The sequence below is a fragment of the Anomalospiza imberbis genome, chromosome 1 (assembly GCF_031753505.1).
Source record: "Anomalospiza imberbis isolate Cuckoo-Finch-1a 21T00152 chromosome 1, ASM3175350v1, whole genome shotgun sequence".
In the NCBI taxonomy this organism is placed as follows: Eukaryota; Metazoa; Chordata; class Aves; order Passeriformes; family Viduidae; genus Anomalospiza; species Anomalospiza imberbis.
In genome coordinates, this window is record NC_089681.1 from 14,675,081 (window position 1) to 14,692,973 (window position 17,893).

At 42.0% G+C, this 17,893-nt stretch overlaps 1 long non-coding RNA gene across 2 annotated transcripts; it reads right to left on the bottom strand.

Moving 5' to 3' along the window:
• Window positions 1-1,638: 1,638 nt before the first annotated feature.
• LOC137469626 (uncharacterized) lies at window positions 1,639-14,883 on the bottom strand. Of its 2 annotated transcripts, none has more exons than XR_010996620.1 (3): window positions 5,680-5,855; window positions 4,162-4,315; window positions 1,639-2,606 (listed from the first exon to the last, which is right to left on the bottom strand). It is a non-coding gene; the product is annotated as an uncharacterized lncRNA (long non-coding RNA). The 2 variants fall into 2 exon arrangements; XR_010996621.1 differs by lacking the exon at window positions 1,639-2,606 and adding an exon at window positions 14,758-14,883 and having other exon boundaries at window positions 3,547-4,315; window positions 5,680-5,766.
• Between the last annotated feature and the right edge of the window lie 3,010 nt (window positions 14,884-17,893).

Consider the following 17,893-nt stretch of genomic DNA (forward strand, 5'->3'; position numbering starts at 1 on the left):
TTGGTGCTTAAACCAATTGTGTTAATAAAAGAACAGGATAATTATGAAAAAAAAACCTGTCCTTGTATTTGGCCTACAGCTGCTCACTGATGTAAGTCTTCCATAGAAGAGGCACTGCTTAACCTCAAGCAGTGGAAGGCAGAAAGAGAAAGTTGCCCTTTTGTAGTCACCTTTGTCCTAGACATGGCATCCACTTGGAGGAGGACTGGTGCCAGCTGATATCTGTATCGCTTGTTGAGCCCTTGCAAAGGCAAACACATAGCAGTTTCCTCCTTTCAGCATGTTCTGCCTTCCATTTCTGAATTCATCCTTTGTTGCCACAGACATGTCATGGGTTGGTCTTAATTTGGGATGGAGACACCCAAAATTAGGTGTTTGCAAGTAAATGCCTGCATGTGAACTTGGTGCCCAAATCACTGCTATAGTCAATACCCTTAGGGAAGTTTAGACAGATCCAGCTGCCAACCTGGTGAGAGCCGAATCTCTCTAGTGACTCTCTCTATGTTCCTCAATCTAAGAATAATTAGGGTTCTATTCATTTAGTAAACATGTGCCATTACAGATCACCTAGGACACCCACACAGCTGGTAGATACAGCCATGACCTGCAGGAGGCCCATCTGATTCTAGAATTGCAGCTGAAGGCCAAATGAGCATCTCAACTAATTCACAAGGGCAGCGTGACAAGCACTAGGCACCTATGTTTAGGCACCTGAATCAATATGTTAAATTTAGACATCTTAATTTAGATGTCTTGGTCTTGAGCCTGCACTGTAAAGGATTTTTGAATCTGCGTTACCTTTAATCACTAAAGAAGTCTGTAAGAATCACGTGTTCCTCAGAGGGAGGTAGAGACTCCTCCTGTAGTACCAAATTATGGGGAAGACCTTTATGGAAATGAAATCTTTCCAAGTGGAAAGCACTGTTGTTAAGCTTAAGATGCTAAAGAAATCCAGTCACAGAGCTGGAGAATTAGAGTGGCTATATAAAGCTTCATCTGCTCATGCAAAGAAAGGATACTGACTGCTTCTGTTAATTTGAGGATTAAAGTATCAATGTCACAGTTATTTTAAACTGTCTTAATACATTTTTTTTCAAATTAGATGAATCAGTAAGTGGGGAAACAGGTTTTCAGACCACCTTTAGCAGAATACTGTTAGCATAAAAATTAACAGCTAGCAACCCACACATTCTTAGTGAATAAAGGTTTGCTGAAGCAAAATGAATAAAAATAGAAAATGTCTATTCAAATTCCAAACAAAAAGAAGCTTCTTTTTCTTCCCACAAGAGCTGAGAGATAACTAGCATCTCTGAAAATTAGTTCATTGATTTTGATGACTACATATGATTCAGGTACTTCAGCCTAAATTATTCTATCCTTACTGGTCTCCATAAAATACTACCATGGACATAGAAAAAAAGACATGTCTTGGATTCCTAGAAGGGGCAAGATAGACAATTACTCTGATTAATAAACATTTTGGTGGTACAATTCCGTACTGAACCTCTACTGGGTCATGGCTCAGATGGACAAGGAAATGCACTGGATCTGTTCAATTGTCAAACCTTTCTTACTGTTTTAAGTATCTTCTCATTTTACCCTGATTTCCTCACCTGAGCTCTGTTTTAAATATTGGTAAGTCTCCAAAGACAGCCAACCCACGTTTCAGCCTGGCTGTGGATACAGACTTCACTCAGGATCTTTTCTCTACCTGAGAGCTGAGAAGTTGCAGTCAACCAGCTCTCCACTGGCGTGGCTTGTTGAAGTTGTCTTGCCTCCAGATATCAAAATTGTGTCTTCAGCTTTCTTCACCAGAAAAAGAATGAAGAAAACAGAAACTACTTCCTTTAATTAACCCACTGCTTCATTTGTTTCCCAAGAGTAACCTTGGCCCGAACGAGGAGGTCAAGGTGACCAGTTCTCCCCCACCAAGAGCATGAAAAACAGCTGAAGGAAAGGTACCTTTTCTTCCCAGAAGGTTTTGTGGTAGGAGCATCGAAAACAGTATCTGAGCAGTCATCTCTCTCTGTGTATGAAGGAAACACAAGCAAGTTTCTCCTTAATGTATGGTGAGCCAATATGTGCATTCATGCAACGTGTGTTGAAAGCACTCTGGGTTTGGTGAGTAGAAAATCTCCAGTAGGAGTCATGGTTGCTCCATGAAACAGGAAAAACAAGGTCACAAAAAGCTGACTGCCTTCTCTCACATCTCAAGAAGATGGAAAGTAGCCAAACAGATGAGAAACATGTTGTGTGGGAGTGTGCAGCACATTTTCAGACGATCTTCGCAGGTCTCTCGGCCATGGCATGACTGACGTGAGCTCCACGCACCCACACTGCAGAGCTCTTTTGTTGTCTGAGGAGCACTGTCCACCTTCCACCGTACCTATTGATGGGGACCTGTTGAACCTGCTTCATGGTCCTGCTTAGATCTGATCCTTTCAATAACAAGGATTTGAAACTTCAGATATTTTCAGAGGCCCAAGGAACAGACAGGCTTGGTGCAGTTTTGATATCAGACCTTAGGAGGAGAGTTACTTCTGGTGCATGAGGGGGTGGTGAGACATTTTAAGTAAGTAGTCAGATGTATTCCTGTCTTCTTGAACCTGCACAATGACATTAGAAGAAAGAGTGTTAGGAGTGTGCTTGAAAAGGGAAGACAAATTTTTTAAAACTTTCATAGAAAACAATCCATAAGGAAATCTGAAAGTTAAAAAGAATTGAGGGAAACTGTAGGGAAGATTTGTGACCTGAAGAGAGAAAACGAAAGGAGGTGAACTTACTTAGCTTTTGAAAGCCAAAGAAGAGAAAACCATTGAAGAGTGGCTAAAAGTGTCTATAAGAGAAGGATATCAGATAACAGCATGATTTTAAAAGAAATAGCAGGTCATTCCTTAACAATACTATCAAATGGCTGGAGGCTGAAGTTTGAAAATAAATTGAAGAATTAATTAAACTGCCAGCTAAAATAATTGAAAATAGAGCAATTCCATTTGTTTTCCAGATAAATGACTTTGCAACCAAAAGTTTTCTCTGTGGAAATGTGGATGTTTTCTATTTATTTTCAGTACAAATTTGCTGTTCCATGCTTTGGGGTTCAACTTTTACTGGCATGTTGCCCTGCTGGCATTAAGATTACATTTCTCATTATGGCCTGTTGCAAAAAGGTCTCATGATGTATATGGCTTCTCAAAAAGGAAGGGAGAGACAAGTGTAATGAAGCAGGGAAATTAATCAGATTTGATTATGGTGAGTTTGAGAAAATCACACCTCCTGTGTTTGGAGTTGTTTTCAGAAGCATTCTGAGAATCAATTACACTGATTTCAGGATTCAAAGTAATTAAAAGGGAGGGAAACATTTTTTAAACAGTTCTAGCTAGTACATGCTAGCCGAATAAGCACGTGATTAAGTATTTGTTGCTCAGACCCCTCTTAATCAAGACTTGTTATCTCTTTAAAATATATATTCACTTAGTTTCATTCATATACATGAAATTCTGGTTGAATATAAATCCATACTCTTGAAAACTAGGCAAGTAGTCTGATTTTCCTTGAATTAAACTGTAAATAATGGAAAACTGCAGAATCTATTTTTTTTTTACATCTAGTTAGAGATGCCAACTTTTCTGTCAAATATTATTCAGTAAATATAATAAAAGAAGTCTGTATGTCTGATGATATTTCAAAACTTCACACAAAAAGAGCATAAGGACAGGTCAGATGAACTTTATGGAGCATAGGTCAATTTGCTAACTTAAAAAAAAGAGAAAGAAAGACAATAAAGAAAAGAAAAAACAAAGTTTTGTAGAGAGAAGAGACCAGCAACATGGAAACCTGGTTAGATCTGTCTTTGCTGAAGTTCCTTCCTTTGCACTATTTAGGTGCCTTCTTCGACTTGGTTCCTAGTAATGCTCTAGGTAAAAGTTAGAGATGGCAGAAATTTGCCAGAAGAAGAATTTACTGTCATTCCTCCCATTAATAGATGGGAATGTAATATTCATTAAAAAGATTCCAGACTTCAGTCATCCCCTAATGATCATGCAAATTCTCTCATCGATGCATAATAGAACAAAAGAGATCTGTGCATAAGGAATTACTTCTACCACTTTCTGTGGCATTCATTAAAATGTCATATTTCAAACAACATTTTGCAGAAGTTACTTATCAGATTTGCTTATGGGACACATCAGAAAGAGGAGAAAATGGCAGATGTTTCCCTGCAGTTCTGCATTGTTTTTCTTGGCTTGGCTGGACTTCGATGTGCCACAGGTAAAATCCAGCATAAAATATTTATGCTTGGTGTTGAACTTTATTTCTGCAATATAAACAAAACATCAGGATTTCCTTTAGGATGTGGGAAGATTTCATTAAAATCCTTGCAGACTCAAGAGGTAGAAACCAGCAAAAAGAAAATCTGTGCTACTTGTGCCCACACTCTCTTGAGCAATGACAGGAAGGTATCTTTAGCTGAGGTTCTGGTTTGTAGTGATTTTTATGTCTTATGTTGCTTTCCATAATGTTTTTACTCACAGTAGTACAGATCTCTCTCCAAAAATTTTTTTTTACATCTTATGCCCTGTCGTCTGCCCATATTTATGGATAGTGGTGAGAAAAAGCTGCAGTAAGTTACGCTTCAGAGGTAAATATTGACAGAAAGAATCTCAAGTCAAAGTTAGTCTGGGAAACTGGGCTGCCAGTAGGAGGGAAGGATAAGAAGGATGGACATCCAAAATTTAGTCCAATTTAGGCTCCTACTCTGAATTGCTCTCAGGATGCAGTTTCCCTTGATTACCTGGGGAGCCCACAGACTAAATCTGTAACATAGGTATGGTGTATTAAAACTCCTTACATTGACCAAGACTTCTTTCAAATGCATTTCAGCTATTACATGCCTGGGATAACTGTGAGGAAATCATATATGATTGCTGCTTTTCTTCTGCTGGAAAAACCTAAAATTTAATTCACCATGAAATAAGACCATGAGCTTAAATGATAGCTAAAATGTCTGTGAAGCTGCTCAAGCTTTATGAGAAGTGAAAAATCCATGAAATGCCTGAAGGAGGATAGTAAAACAGTAGTCCCCTGATGGTGTGTCCTTCTGGTCAGTATACCATGCTCAGGGGTTAGGAGAGCATCACTCAGGTCACTTCACACCAGGAACAACCACCCACTTAGGGCTGACCTGATTGCTGTAAGAAGATGTCTAGAGCAGTTCAGTGAACAGCAATAATATTTTTTAGGTGAGAAATGCAATGTAAACCCCTTGATCTTGCTGTGCTTATCACCTCTGAGGATAGGAATTTCATTTTCTCTTTGTTTATAACAGCATGAGGGAAAATAACAGGGCAGTCTTCACCTGGATTCATCTCAGGTGAGGTTCATTTATCAGGTACCAAGTTGCTCTAAAAACAATACAATTTCTACATAACAGAGAGTCAGTTAGCATTAGATTTTTTGTTAACTTTCTGTCAATGTATGTGAGCAAAAGAACATTTCAATATCAGGGTTTTTCTTTATCTGATGATGACACTATTTAAAAGGGAGCAGGGTTGAGGCGAAGAATACAAAGTCATGCTTGAGTAACTTTAATCATTAAGAACTTGCTCATTCATAATTGGCTAAAAATCCTCCCATATTTCAGTTGTTAGTTCAATGGATTAACAGCACAAGGACACTGACCTGTCGTGTCTTTTCAGGAGGAACTTGCTGAGTAGAGATCCAGGAGCATTGAGCTCATTATGCATCCTAGGCAGGGGAGGATCAATCCTACTTCAGAGAGGGAAGATGGAGAGCAGAAAATGTCGGAGAATTAATGGAAAGGCACCTTTTTTTCTTCTTTTATCTTTCTTTCATTTTTTCCCCCCCAAACTTTCTTCAAAGTAAAAATAAAAAAAAAAAAGGAATCTGTGTTAGGTCTGAAAGTATGACTAGGTGTGAAACCAGCTTGTGACATTTTAAGGGAAAAACATCACTGTAAGAATTACTTTGGCTTGTCAAAAATTTTGGGGAGAAAAGAGGATACAACCAAGCAAGCAATGGATTTAAACCATATCGGATTTGGGAAGAAATTATCACTGCAAGAGTTCTTCAAGAAAGGAAATGGTTTACTGAGTAAATTATTTACATCCACTCCTGGTTTCCACAAGTAATAAAAGAAATCTGATTTTCACCATCTTCTTGCTGCAGTTTAGAAAAGTGAAAAATTATGACAAGGTTTTTGCTGTGGGATAACAACAGGGCTCTTGTGGGTCAGCACACTCCTGTTCTCTGAACCAAGAGCTAAAGCTGAGGAAGTAGGTGGCTCTAATCTGGCATTACCATTATAGGGCTCAAAGAAATCAGTCTGGTTACTGGCTTCCACCAGCCAGGATCCTGTACCAGAGATTAATGACCCTACAAGAATTAAGCTCAGAAAAAGAGTTTGACCAAAGCTCTGCAACTCTACTCTGCAACTCTAACCCAGATAGACTGCTGTCAGTTTTTAGTACACTGATTTGCAGGATCAGAATCTTTAAGATAGAGACAGCTGATGAAACAGTTCTTCAACTGGTAAATGCATTGTATTAAATTTTTAGAGGACAATTTGATTGCATTTTTCAGAGGAAAAAAAATCCAGCTGCCTCGTTCTGACAGTGTTAAAATGCTTTTTGTATTTATGTTTAAAATTTAATCAATAAATTAGATATTGTGCATTGTAGGAAACTTTTTTCCTAATACATGGCATTATCACAATGAAAAGCTTTTTCTGTTTTTAACTTAAACTATCTGAAATTTTACTGAATGGGAAGTTTCACCATGCTGGCTCTAAGTTTTCATTTATAATTGAGAATAATTACAGGGAAGTCACTATTTCCTAGAGAACAACAATAAACCCATGGATTTTCATCCAAGTCTACTACTAACAATAACTGGAGAGAAACTGGGGAGAAATTTGAAAGGGTTTTGAAAAAGTAAGCAACAGTCTCAAAGCAATAATATCTTTTACATATTTTTATTAGTATGATAGTTCATTCTGCTCTGTCAGATGCTAGGTTGATAATCTAGTGGAAAGCTGCTGCCTGTTAAAGGATAAATTTTCTTATCTAGTGTATACAGATATTTTCATCCCTATTGCCTATTTTAGGGTTTATAGCTTGTCCTCAAATCTGAGTAATGCCAACATATACCAAGCCTCAAACCGAATTCCTTGCTGGAATTCAATTTCAGTACTTTACCCATCAGTGTTCCTGGTGTAGAGTGTGGTGGTGTTCTGCTCTGATGCTGGCATCCAGAAGTTACATGGTCGTGTGTAACTCAAACAAAGCATCATTGTCCCAGGAGATAAATGGGCTCAAAGGATCTACCAAAGGTAAGACATTTACCACTGACTTTCATTTAATCAGGAAGATTAAGGTAAGTAAATACAAATCTGTGATAAAAACAACCTCTGAAATTTATTGTGTTTTTGAGGAAAGTGCAAACATCTTTCAAGCAAATCCAGAACTGTTTTCAGGGCAAGAAAAACAATGTCATTGGGTGTCACCCTGAAGATTTATTTTACCTGGGTACACAGCAAAGTTCGTGCTCTAAGGAAACTATGTAGATTTACAAAAGACTGGTATTTTGTACAACAGAACCATGCCATCACTTACAGGCTGTTATCATAAAGAACTGTGGATTTATTATTTTAGAGACAAAAATGCTGTCTACTAGACTTGGTTTCCTTAAGCCTATAGACTAGATTCACAGACTTCAAAGCTCTAGGTTCAGCACTTTTGCCTTTTTTACTCAATAAAGCACGATGACAGAGCTCTGGCCTTCTACTGAGTCAGAGAATTTCCTGAGAAAGATTTACATGAGGACAGACTGCTTGCACATGTCCACCACTGATGGATTTCTTCTGTTTTCTATATTGCTGTTACTCATAGCTACTTTACACATCACTGGTTTTAGTTTTGATGCTAAGACAGTTTTGGATTTGTTAATGTACAACCTACAGTTTAATCACAACTCACAGTTTTCAATACTCAAAGGAGGTTTATAAGAAAGACGAGTACAAGCTTTTTAGCAGAGCCTGTTACGCTAGGACAAGAGATAATGGTTTCAACCTAAAAGAGGGATGGTTCAGACTAGATAAAAGGAAGGCATTTTTTACAATGAGGATGGTAAAACACTGGCACAGGTTGCCCAGAGAGGCTGTAGAAGCCTCATCCCTGAAAACATTCTGGGTCAGGCTGGACTGGGCTCTGAGTAACGTGATCTAGTTGTAGATGTTCCTACTCATTGCATGGAGCTAGATAACCTCTGAAGGTCCCTTCCAGTTCAAACCCTTCCATGATTCTGTGAATTTATCTGAATATTGCTTTTTACCCAGTTATATCATTGCACCTCAAAACACTTAGCTAAGAATGTAACAGCTTTTGAGACAACAGAAACATATAAAACCCACATATGTTTATATGTTTATATGACATGGTCACCATCACCCAGCAGGAAGTGGCAGACCCTGGCTGCAGGCAGGTCTGTGTGCAGTTTTCTGAGCAATGCTGCATCCAGTATTTATTGGACTGCTATTTGGTGTTTTTCAAAAAAATCATGAAGATAAGAACAAATACCAGAGGGTGGAGCATGATATGAAGGCTGTGAGGCTGCCAGAGGTGCTCAGAATTGACCTGAATCGTTACTGTGGGACAGCAGCTAAAAGGGGCTGAGTGTCAGGTGATGAACTTTCTCTCAAATATACTTGCCATGTGAGCATATAACATGGCCTTGCCCTCAGTGCATATCTTGCAGCTCTATTTCTAGGTATGATGTGCAGCCAGTCCATTTTTCACTCATGTAAGAACTGAAGAATGATTAATATTTCCACGTGTTTGTCACATCAAGAAGACACAAATGTGTATTTATATTTGTCTTGTATTTATGGATAAAATTCCTAGGGACTCTACTCTCTGACATACAGCTGCAGATATACACAGGAACCTGGCACAAAAAAGATTTCCTAATTAAGGTGTGGGGCAGCATGCTGGGATAATGAGTGTCCCAACAATATTCAATGACAGAGATGCTTGGGAAAATGAGGGACAGCATTTAAGGACTTTGAGAAATGTTTGCACTGAGAAGATGCTGCTAATCAGGAGATATTCCCCAGGAATACAGGAGTCCATAGACAACAGGTCGCATTTCACATAAGAAATTATTTTCAGCCTTTCTCCAGCCTTGTCAAAGCAATAAAGAAATAGAGAGGATGGAATTACATGTGACCCCAATAATGTTTGATCTTGGCTGGGAGAACCACGGTGAGCAGTAATCAGGGCTGATGTCAGAAGGCCTCCTGTGAGCTGAAAATCCCCTGATGGGATTTTCAGGGGGCAGAGCCACAGCTCACTGCATTGCAGAGGCTCCAGGCAGCTCGCACCAGCCTGTCCTGCTCCAAGTGCTCTCCAGCTCTGTTTGGATGATTTCCTTGTGCTGTTTAATTGCAAGATCTTTCTAGCTCCTTACACACTCCCACACTGTGGGTTCATTATCTAAGCCCTCTCTTTATCCAAACCCTCTGCTCTGAGTGGTCCCACGCAAAGCACACAGTAAACATTCGCAATTGCACCAGAGCTCTTTTTATACTCAAGCCAACAAGCGCCCTGTAAAAAAAGCCACACAAAATCTAGTTATAAGTGGGAAGTTGTGAAATAGGTGGAGCACGAAGAGAAAGGAAAGGAACTGGTTTTATAAGTATATTAGCAAGGAGAAACACCAAACAAAGAACCCTGTACAGAAGTGAAATTTGGAGCCTAAATCAAGAAGATATCCACAAAGAGGCAACACAGATCTTGCTGTTCCTATGATTGCTGAGGCTGCTATTAGGCCTCCTGCCATTCAGCAAAGCAACTGCTGTTGTCTTTGGGAGCACCAACTCAGAATCTGCTTCAGTGTCTGTAATTTAATAGTAAAGGCATCAGAGGCTGAAAATGGGGAACTTGGCAGGAATGCCTGGGAGAAGAGGGTTTTTTGTGTGTGAATCACTGAACCTCCAAATGCCTTCTGCAAGTCTGCTTCCCCAGTCTTTTTTTTTTTTTTTTTTTCAGGAAATGTACAGCCTCAGCATGTCAAAAATGAGAAGCATGGAAAACCAGCCAATGTTAAAATCACAGAGGTTTATACTAAGGTGCAAAGTCAATTTGAGAAAAATTAGGGAGTCCCAGGAAGCAGAGCCCTTCTTTCTGCCCTCTTCATAGCTGCTTCTCTTGAACCGGGCTCTGGGCTGTGCAGCTTCATTGCAGATGTAGGCAGCAAACTCCAGGCTCCAGAGCAGTTTGGTGAAACTCATGGCTGTGTATCCGGGCTCACAGAGATGCTGTGGCTCAGGTGAGTCACAGGTTGGTTGCATTCCCTGAGCCCTCAGTGAGCCAGCACGGCTCAGCTCCACCAGCAAAGTGTTGGGCTGTGCGAGCTGGAGCAAAGGCTGGAGCACCTGTGAGTGATCTAACCAGACTGGGCACTGTCCATGCCAGCAACAGCCAAGAGAGCCACACTGTCTCCAAAGGAGCTAGCATGCTTTATAAGTCACTACTAAACATCACATGGACAGCAGCATCAATTTCTTCTTCACCATCTCCTAATTCACATATGAAATTGGCATAATTTTATTGGGCATTTTTCCTTAGTGACCCAGCTTTTGGCATAATTTTCATTTGTCTGTGGACTCTTTGCATCATCCACAGACATTTGGCAGCTTGGCTGGTGTCTAAGCCCACAGCAAAGGCTAGTGCAGTGAACTTTTCCTGGTCCCAGGGAATGTCACCCTCTTATGCTTTTTCAGTTCTCATTTAAATAAAAGCTCTGGCAAGTCAAGAAAGCACTAGTGCTGCTGAGCCTTCCCAGGCCTCTTCTGTCAGACTGACAGTCATGATGCAATTGATAAATTTTCAAAAAGACAGTGTATCCTGTTGGTGCTATCTGGTGTTTAACATATTAGGATGATGTGTTTTGCTAGGTTAAGAACTAAGATGAAGCCTCAGCACTTAAGTCTGATGGCATGGCACTGAGCTGAATGCAGGATGTGGCTGTAACTAAGGTTATGATGGTGAGTTTCCCCAGGAAAATGGAACACAAAATTCTCCACTCCTGTGGACAACCACATGAATACATAGAGTGGCTGCTGCTGAATTTTGCTGTGATAGAGTGAAATCCTTACAATAAAGATGGAGAAAGTGAGAGGCTTAAGTGCCCATGTGCATGTAAGCCTCAAGTCCACCCCAGAGTACGTGCAGGTGGGGCCAGGCGAGTCTGCAGCTGTGCTGGCCAGGGCCTTGAGCAGAGAGCCTAGCTAAAGGACAGGGATGAGATCTCCAGCCAAAACTTTTTTATTTCCCATAAACAACCTGCATTAAAAAAAAAAATTAAAGAACTCACATTTTCCAAGGAACCTAGTTTTCACCGAAAAAAAAATTACAAAATTGGGTCTGTGACTGATACTACTATATATACAAAAATATACAAATACATTTCTCCTTTCCCCAAGTTCTCTTCCTCTGTGACCCATGGAGACAAGGCAGGGCTCTGCAGATGGCACCTGCTGTTCAGTTTATAGAACCTCTAAAATAAAAAGAAAGTACATTCTGGAAGGGTTCTTTAACACAAGGGCACCTATAGCTGATGCTGAATCATACTCTGAGGAGCTTTAAAAAGAAAATAAAAGAAAACCCAAGTGACTTTAAACACCACTGCAACTGTAACTGATATTCTATTTGAATTAAACATTTCATTTACTCTGCCACAGTGACTGTGACCTTTTCAACTGCAGTTTGGCTCTAAATGACTGATGTTCTTCACGTCACACATGAGGCTTAACACACTTGTTCTGTCAAAGAATGAAAATAGCTCTGTGGGTATTTTGTCTCCCTGTTTCACAGAGAGATAACAGTGAATGCAATAAAAAGTAATGGTGTGGAAGAGATCATGCTGCTGCTTTCCAAGGGTCGTGTATATATGGCTGATGAGGAACCTTGGCACTTCAACTGCCTACTGAATTAAAAAAACAGTGACGGGCAGCAGCCACTGTGCAACCTGAAAACGTGCTGCACAGCTCCCGTGTCTTCAGAGTCAACGTGACCTCGGCAGAAAATTCAGGTTATACTCCTAGGGAGGAACTTTCAGAATAAATGTTCTGCAAGTTGGGTGAACTCTTGAAACCCTCAGTTTTCTTCATTGCCTAGGATCTACAGATGGATTGAAAGGATTTTATGTGGAGAATGGCCCACCTGTCCCCCTACTCTCAGCGGCATGCAGCCCCTTATCAGAAGGCTGCAGTGCCAGAGCTTGAAGGGAGTTTCAAGTAGTTTACCCACACTGTGTAGCTGGTGATTTTATTTGTCTCCACTCAGAAAACTGAGGTATCTTCCTCCAGAAAGAGAAAAAACAAAATATTTTAAAATATCTCTTCATTAGTGAGCCCCATGGATTATTTGGTCGGAACAGCATCAAAACCCATTTTCATATTGTACTTTTCTTATTTTTCAGTTTAAGTCTCTTTCAAAGTACCTTAAAGAGAGAAGTAAGGTCCCTCTCTGGATGTCAAAAGTCCCCGTGGCACAGGGAGAGGTGACATCAGGTGCCTCAGCAAGACACACATAGAGTGGAGCACCTGAAAAACAGACTTGGAAGCTGGAAGAAAGATCATAAAAGCTGTAACTGGCTGGTTTCTTTGGGATGCCACAGAGTCACCTGTGGTTACCTGTGTCACTCTCTTCATCACAGACAGCAAAAGGCATAGCTGAATGCAGGTGGATGGCTTGGGGCTGGAATTGAACACAGGGAAGGAGATAATCACAGAATCACAGATTCAACTAGGTTGGCAAAGACCTTTGAGATCACCAAGCCCAACTTCACCACCTTGTCAACTAGACCACGGCACTAAGTGCTACATCCAGTCTTTCCTTAAACATCTCCAGAGACAGTGACTCTACCAGCTTCCAGGCAACCCATTCTGATGCCAAATTATCCTCTCTGTGAAGAAATTCCTTCTAATGTCCAATCTAAACCTTTCCTGGCACAGCTTTAGACTATGTCCTCTTGTTCCTATTGCTGGTTGCCTGGGAGAAGAGACCGACCCTCAGTTGGCTACGCCTTCCTTTCAAGGAGTTGTAGAGAACAGGGAGGTGTCCCCTAAGCCTTCTCCAGCTAAACAACCCAGCTCCCTCAGCCACATAGGACCCTTCACCAGCCTTGTTGCTCTTCTCTGGACACTCTCCAGCACCTCAACATCCCTCCTAAATTAAGGGGCCCAGAAATGAATGCAGTCCTCAAGGTGTAGCCACACCAGTGCTAAGAGGAAGAATCACTTCCCTAGTCCTGCTACCCAAACTATTCCTGATACAGACCAGGAAAATGTGGAGGCAGAAAGGGCTGAATAGGGATGAGAGGGGACAACACAATCTCTTTTAGCAGCTCTGCTGGCTTTCTGTGCTTGTTGAACTACAGCCTGATTTTAAAACACGGACATCAGCTGCTGTTCAAGAATGAATGGCCCAAGAGTGTGCACAGGCCAGTGTCAGGTGTACATGGAGTCATGTAATCAGCAACAGAAAAGCACTGTCAGGTCCTTTGCAACACTGTGAAATCCCAGCTCAACATAGGAGAAAATATCACTCCTGGCAAGGGTCTACTCACTTTTCCAGTCAAGGGCTGCTGCAATGTTTGCAAAATGATGCAACTGGAGAATACTACAGGAAAAAGAAGAGTAATGAAACAGAAATTATTGGATCTGATATACACTATATATGCACGGAGGCTGATGTCTTCGAAGATGCAGATGCATCATCCCATGGACGTTCACTGAGAATCAAAAGGCTTGGTTTTAATCATCACAACACTCTGTGCTGGTGTGGATAAGCTGGAAAGATGAGAAACTGCTGGGAACAGTGCACTGAGACCCCTCAGAGGAACACAAGTAGGACTCCAAAGCAGCCAAGAGGCTGGAAAGGTGGGAGGCAGCCTTTTCCATGACATTTCCATTCACTGAGGGGGAGAGCCAGAGGTCTCTGGACAGAGGTCAAAGTCCAGCCCATTAGAGACCCACCAAGGAGACCAGAGGAACCACCAGAGGAAGTAGAGTGAGCTGCATTATAACATAGGCCATGATATTAACTTCATACTCTAAAAATAAGGGGAAAGGAAAATGAGGAAACGGGTCTGGAGAACTCACTGTCACATTGCAGATTGACATTAATGAGTACAGAGTATCCAATCAATCTGAATGGGCCCCAGCCAGTACTTTGACAGATTAGTCTTTTTTAATGGATTTCATGGACTAGTCCTTTGAAGCAAACACACAAATTCCCCATCACACGTGGGGGGAAGGAGTTTCACAGGTTTCCAAAGGGAGATCCAATCTGCCTAATATATATACCTAAAATCATAACCCATTTGGCTAATTGCTCATAACTGACACAAAAGCTCACAGGTACCATGGCTTTTGGCTCCAGAACTAAGGCTTGTACCAAGTCTGACAGTCATCTGGGGATGGAAACCAGCAACATGTAATACCACAAAGGTGACGTCTGATGGCCAAGACAAGCCCCATCAGTGGTCAATTCTACTTTGTCACATTTTCTTGTATTAGCAGAATGCAGGGAGGATGCCCACACACAGTTAATTCACCTCTATACTTCGACTACAAAAATTATCTGTGCTGCAGGTGAATAATTTTTATATTCTCTGTGCTTTATATTGCAGCACAGAGTGTGAGTTGAGAGCTAGGCTTACCTCCCACACACATACCTTGTAATATCAATATGTGTGACTAACCCTCCTATAAGAAACCAAGAAATATTTCATAAAAACCTATCCAGAGATTTATTAGTCTTCAGAAGAAAAATTGTAAGCCATGTGTCCTTCCTTTTTATTTTTTTAATTCAAACTTTATCTCAGAGTAATGCATTCTGCCCAAAGCTTTCTGCACACTCCTAAATACCACAGCTATGGGAATTCATTGAACAATTATTCTTTGTGCTGCCCTATCCAATTCCTTTTTTTTTTTTATTTCCAGAAGTAGTTTTCTTTTAGGAAATACACGTATAGTTAACCATATCCATAACCCTTCTTCTCTGCTTTCCACGACTTTCCATCCTTATTCTTGTCTCCTTACAACTTATTTCCCTGCACCAAGAAGCACAGAACATTCTGTATCCTGTTTGTAGCTCTTACTGATCTCCTGCTGTTTTCCAATACTATGGGTATTTTTTTCTTTCCCAAGAAAGAAAAAAAAAGTTGTATTTTTTTAACTTTATTACCATTTTTGTAAAAACTGACAGGAACTCCTTTACAGACTGTAAAACCAACATGCTTGTAGAAGTGCAGTCAGGACTTGCAATGGTTAGTTATAAGGTGATTATCCATAGCAACTGTCAGCTTGTTTCAGAGCCCAGTTATTAGGTAAGCAGACTGCTTATTTTGTGCATATTTGCAGCATTTTGTTAGGTTTTACCAGTAGATAATTGCTGCTTCTTATTTTCTCTAAGGAAAGATCATATATGGGCCACTTGCCACAGATACATTGACTGCCATAAAAAAATCTCAGCATGGATTTCAGTTACTTAGCACTGTTTTCCCATATTTAGAGGATAGGATATAGCTTTATACAAATGAAGGCCCTCTTATAGCTAAAAGATAATTCAGTATTTCTCCAGTTCTATTTAAATTATGTAGTCCTATTACATATGTCAATTATGCTCTCAAAATTTAGACTGTCATCAATTAGTACTTTGAAGAACTGCAGAGGAACAAGGTTCCTGCTCTAAAGAAGCTTACAGACCATGGGCTACAATGGGAGCAACCAAATGGTGTGACACTGGTAAGCAGAGCAGAGAGATGTGTGTGAAAGGCTGTGATGCTCTGAATGGAGAGAGAGCAGGGTGAGTGTTTCCAATGCCAGCACCAGTTTGCCTGTCTGACTGGGCTGTGCACCTGTACTGGTGCTGTTAGCCTGATGGGGAGATGTCCTGCCTGGCTGAGTGAGTGCACTGGGTGAGGTGACACCTGGGAGTACAGCCAGCTGCTGCTGTAGCAGCACACGTGTCATGGAAACACGAGCCAGCTGGCGTGCTTGGTGGCTGTGTGAAATGCACAGCCTCCCTCCTCCAACCTAAAGAAGCTTAATGGCATAAACCACTGGTGAAGGGTTTCAAGTGAATCCCAAGCACAAATACAGGCTGGGCAGAGAACAGATTGAGAGCAGCCCTGAGGAGAAAGGCTTGGGGTGTTGGTTGATGAGAAGCTTGACATGACCCAGCAATGTGTGCTTGCAGCCCAGAAAGTCAAACGTGTCCTGGGCTGCATCAAAAGCAGCATGGTCAGAAGGTCAATGGCGGGGATTCTGTCCTCTGCTCTGCTCTCCTGAGACCCTACCTGGAGTGCTGCATCCAGTTCTGGGGTCCTAAGAGGACATGAACTGTTGGAGTGAGTACAGATGAGGGCCATGAGGATGATCAGAGGGGTGAAGACAGCTTGAGGGAATTGGGGTTGGTCAGCCTGGAGAAGAGAAGGCTCCAGTCTGAGCTTATAGAAGCTTCCTAGGGCCTGAAGTGGCCTACAAAAAAGTCAGAAAGGAACTTTTGACAAGTTCCTGTGTGCTGTGAAAGGACAAGGAGTGACAGCTTCAAACAGATAGAGAGTAGGTTTATATTAGGTATAAGGAAGAAATTATTTTCTACATGAGTGATAAGGTAGTTGAACATGTTGTCCGGAGACGTTGTTGATGCTACATCCCTGGAAGTGTTCAAGGCCAGCTGGGACGCGGCTTTGAGCAACTTGGTGTGGTGCAAGGCATTCTTGCCTATGGCAAGGGGCTGGAACGAGGTGATCCTTAAGGTCCCTTCCCACCAAACCGTTCTGTGACTCTATGATGTTAGGGAGTTTTGGCACCTGGGGCATTGCTCGGGTTACTGAAAATGCTCAGAGAAGCAAAGCACCCCTCACAGGACTGCAGTGCCCTCCCTGCACGGCTTCAGGTTCGGCTGAAGAAGCCCCTTTTCCCTTCCATCACCCTTTCGCTCCGCTCCACCGTGTCCTCGCTCTCTGAGCAGCTGCCCCGTGACTGGGAAACGGAGCCCGTCCATGCACAGCCCGGTCTGGAGCGGGAAGCGAGCAGCGGAGGGATGAAGTGCGGGACCGTCCCGTCGCTGTCCGCGGCGCCGGGCTGTGCCGGGGCCCGTCCCGGTTCCGCTCGGCGACACGAGGTGGCAGCAGCCGCTCGCGTTTGGCAGCGCCGCGCTCTCTCCCTGCCGCGGGCCCACCGCTGTCATTTGTTTTGTAAAGGTGCTCTCCGCCTCATTTTCCAGCCATTTTGTGAAAATCAGTGTTCCGATAACGAGGGGAGAAGCAGGCCTTTCTCACTCGGTCTGCGCTTAACTTGTGTGTGCGCTGGGAACAGAACCGGGTCGTATTCCGCGCTCGCTTAGAGCGCTGCTCAAGCCAGACGTGTCAGTTCAATGTGACGTAGCGAGAGAGAAAATTAAAAATCCCACTCGGGAAAGCTGTGCAGCTTCACACCGGAGCTCTCGGGAGCTTGCTGCTCGTCAATGCCACGTGCAGGACAAACGCGAGTGGAAGCCAGGGATGCGTTCCTGCTGCCGAAGGCAGCAAGGGAGCTGCGCTGCCGACCCGAATTACCCCGGTGCCTGCTGGGGAGGTACGGCTGGTTTAATCTTTGGATTTAAATTCTACTTCTCATTTCATTGTTGTGTCAGAGAAGACCCACATCCATTGACTGCAGTGGAATTCAACCCGTGTTTTTATACCACTGTTCAATTGCAATATTGCATTTCATTGAGGAACTCTTCTGTAATTGGAAGGGCATGTAAAAATATATTGTATTATACAGCTACTTCCAGCACAAACCGCTCAACTTGTAGAGCTT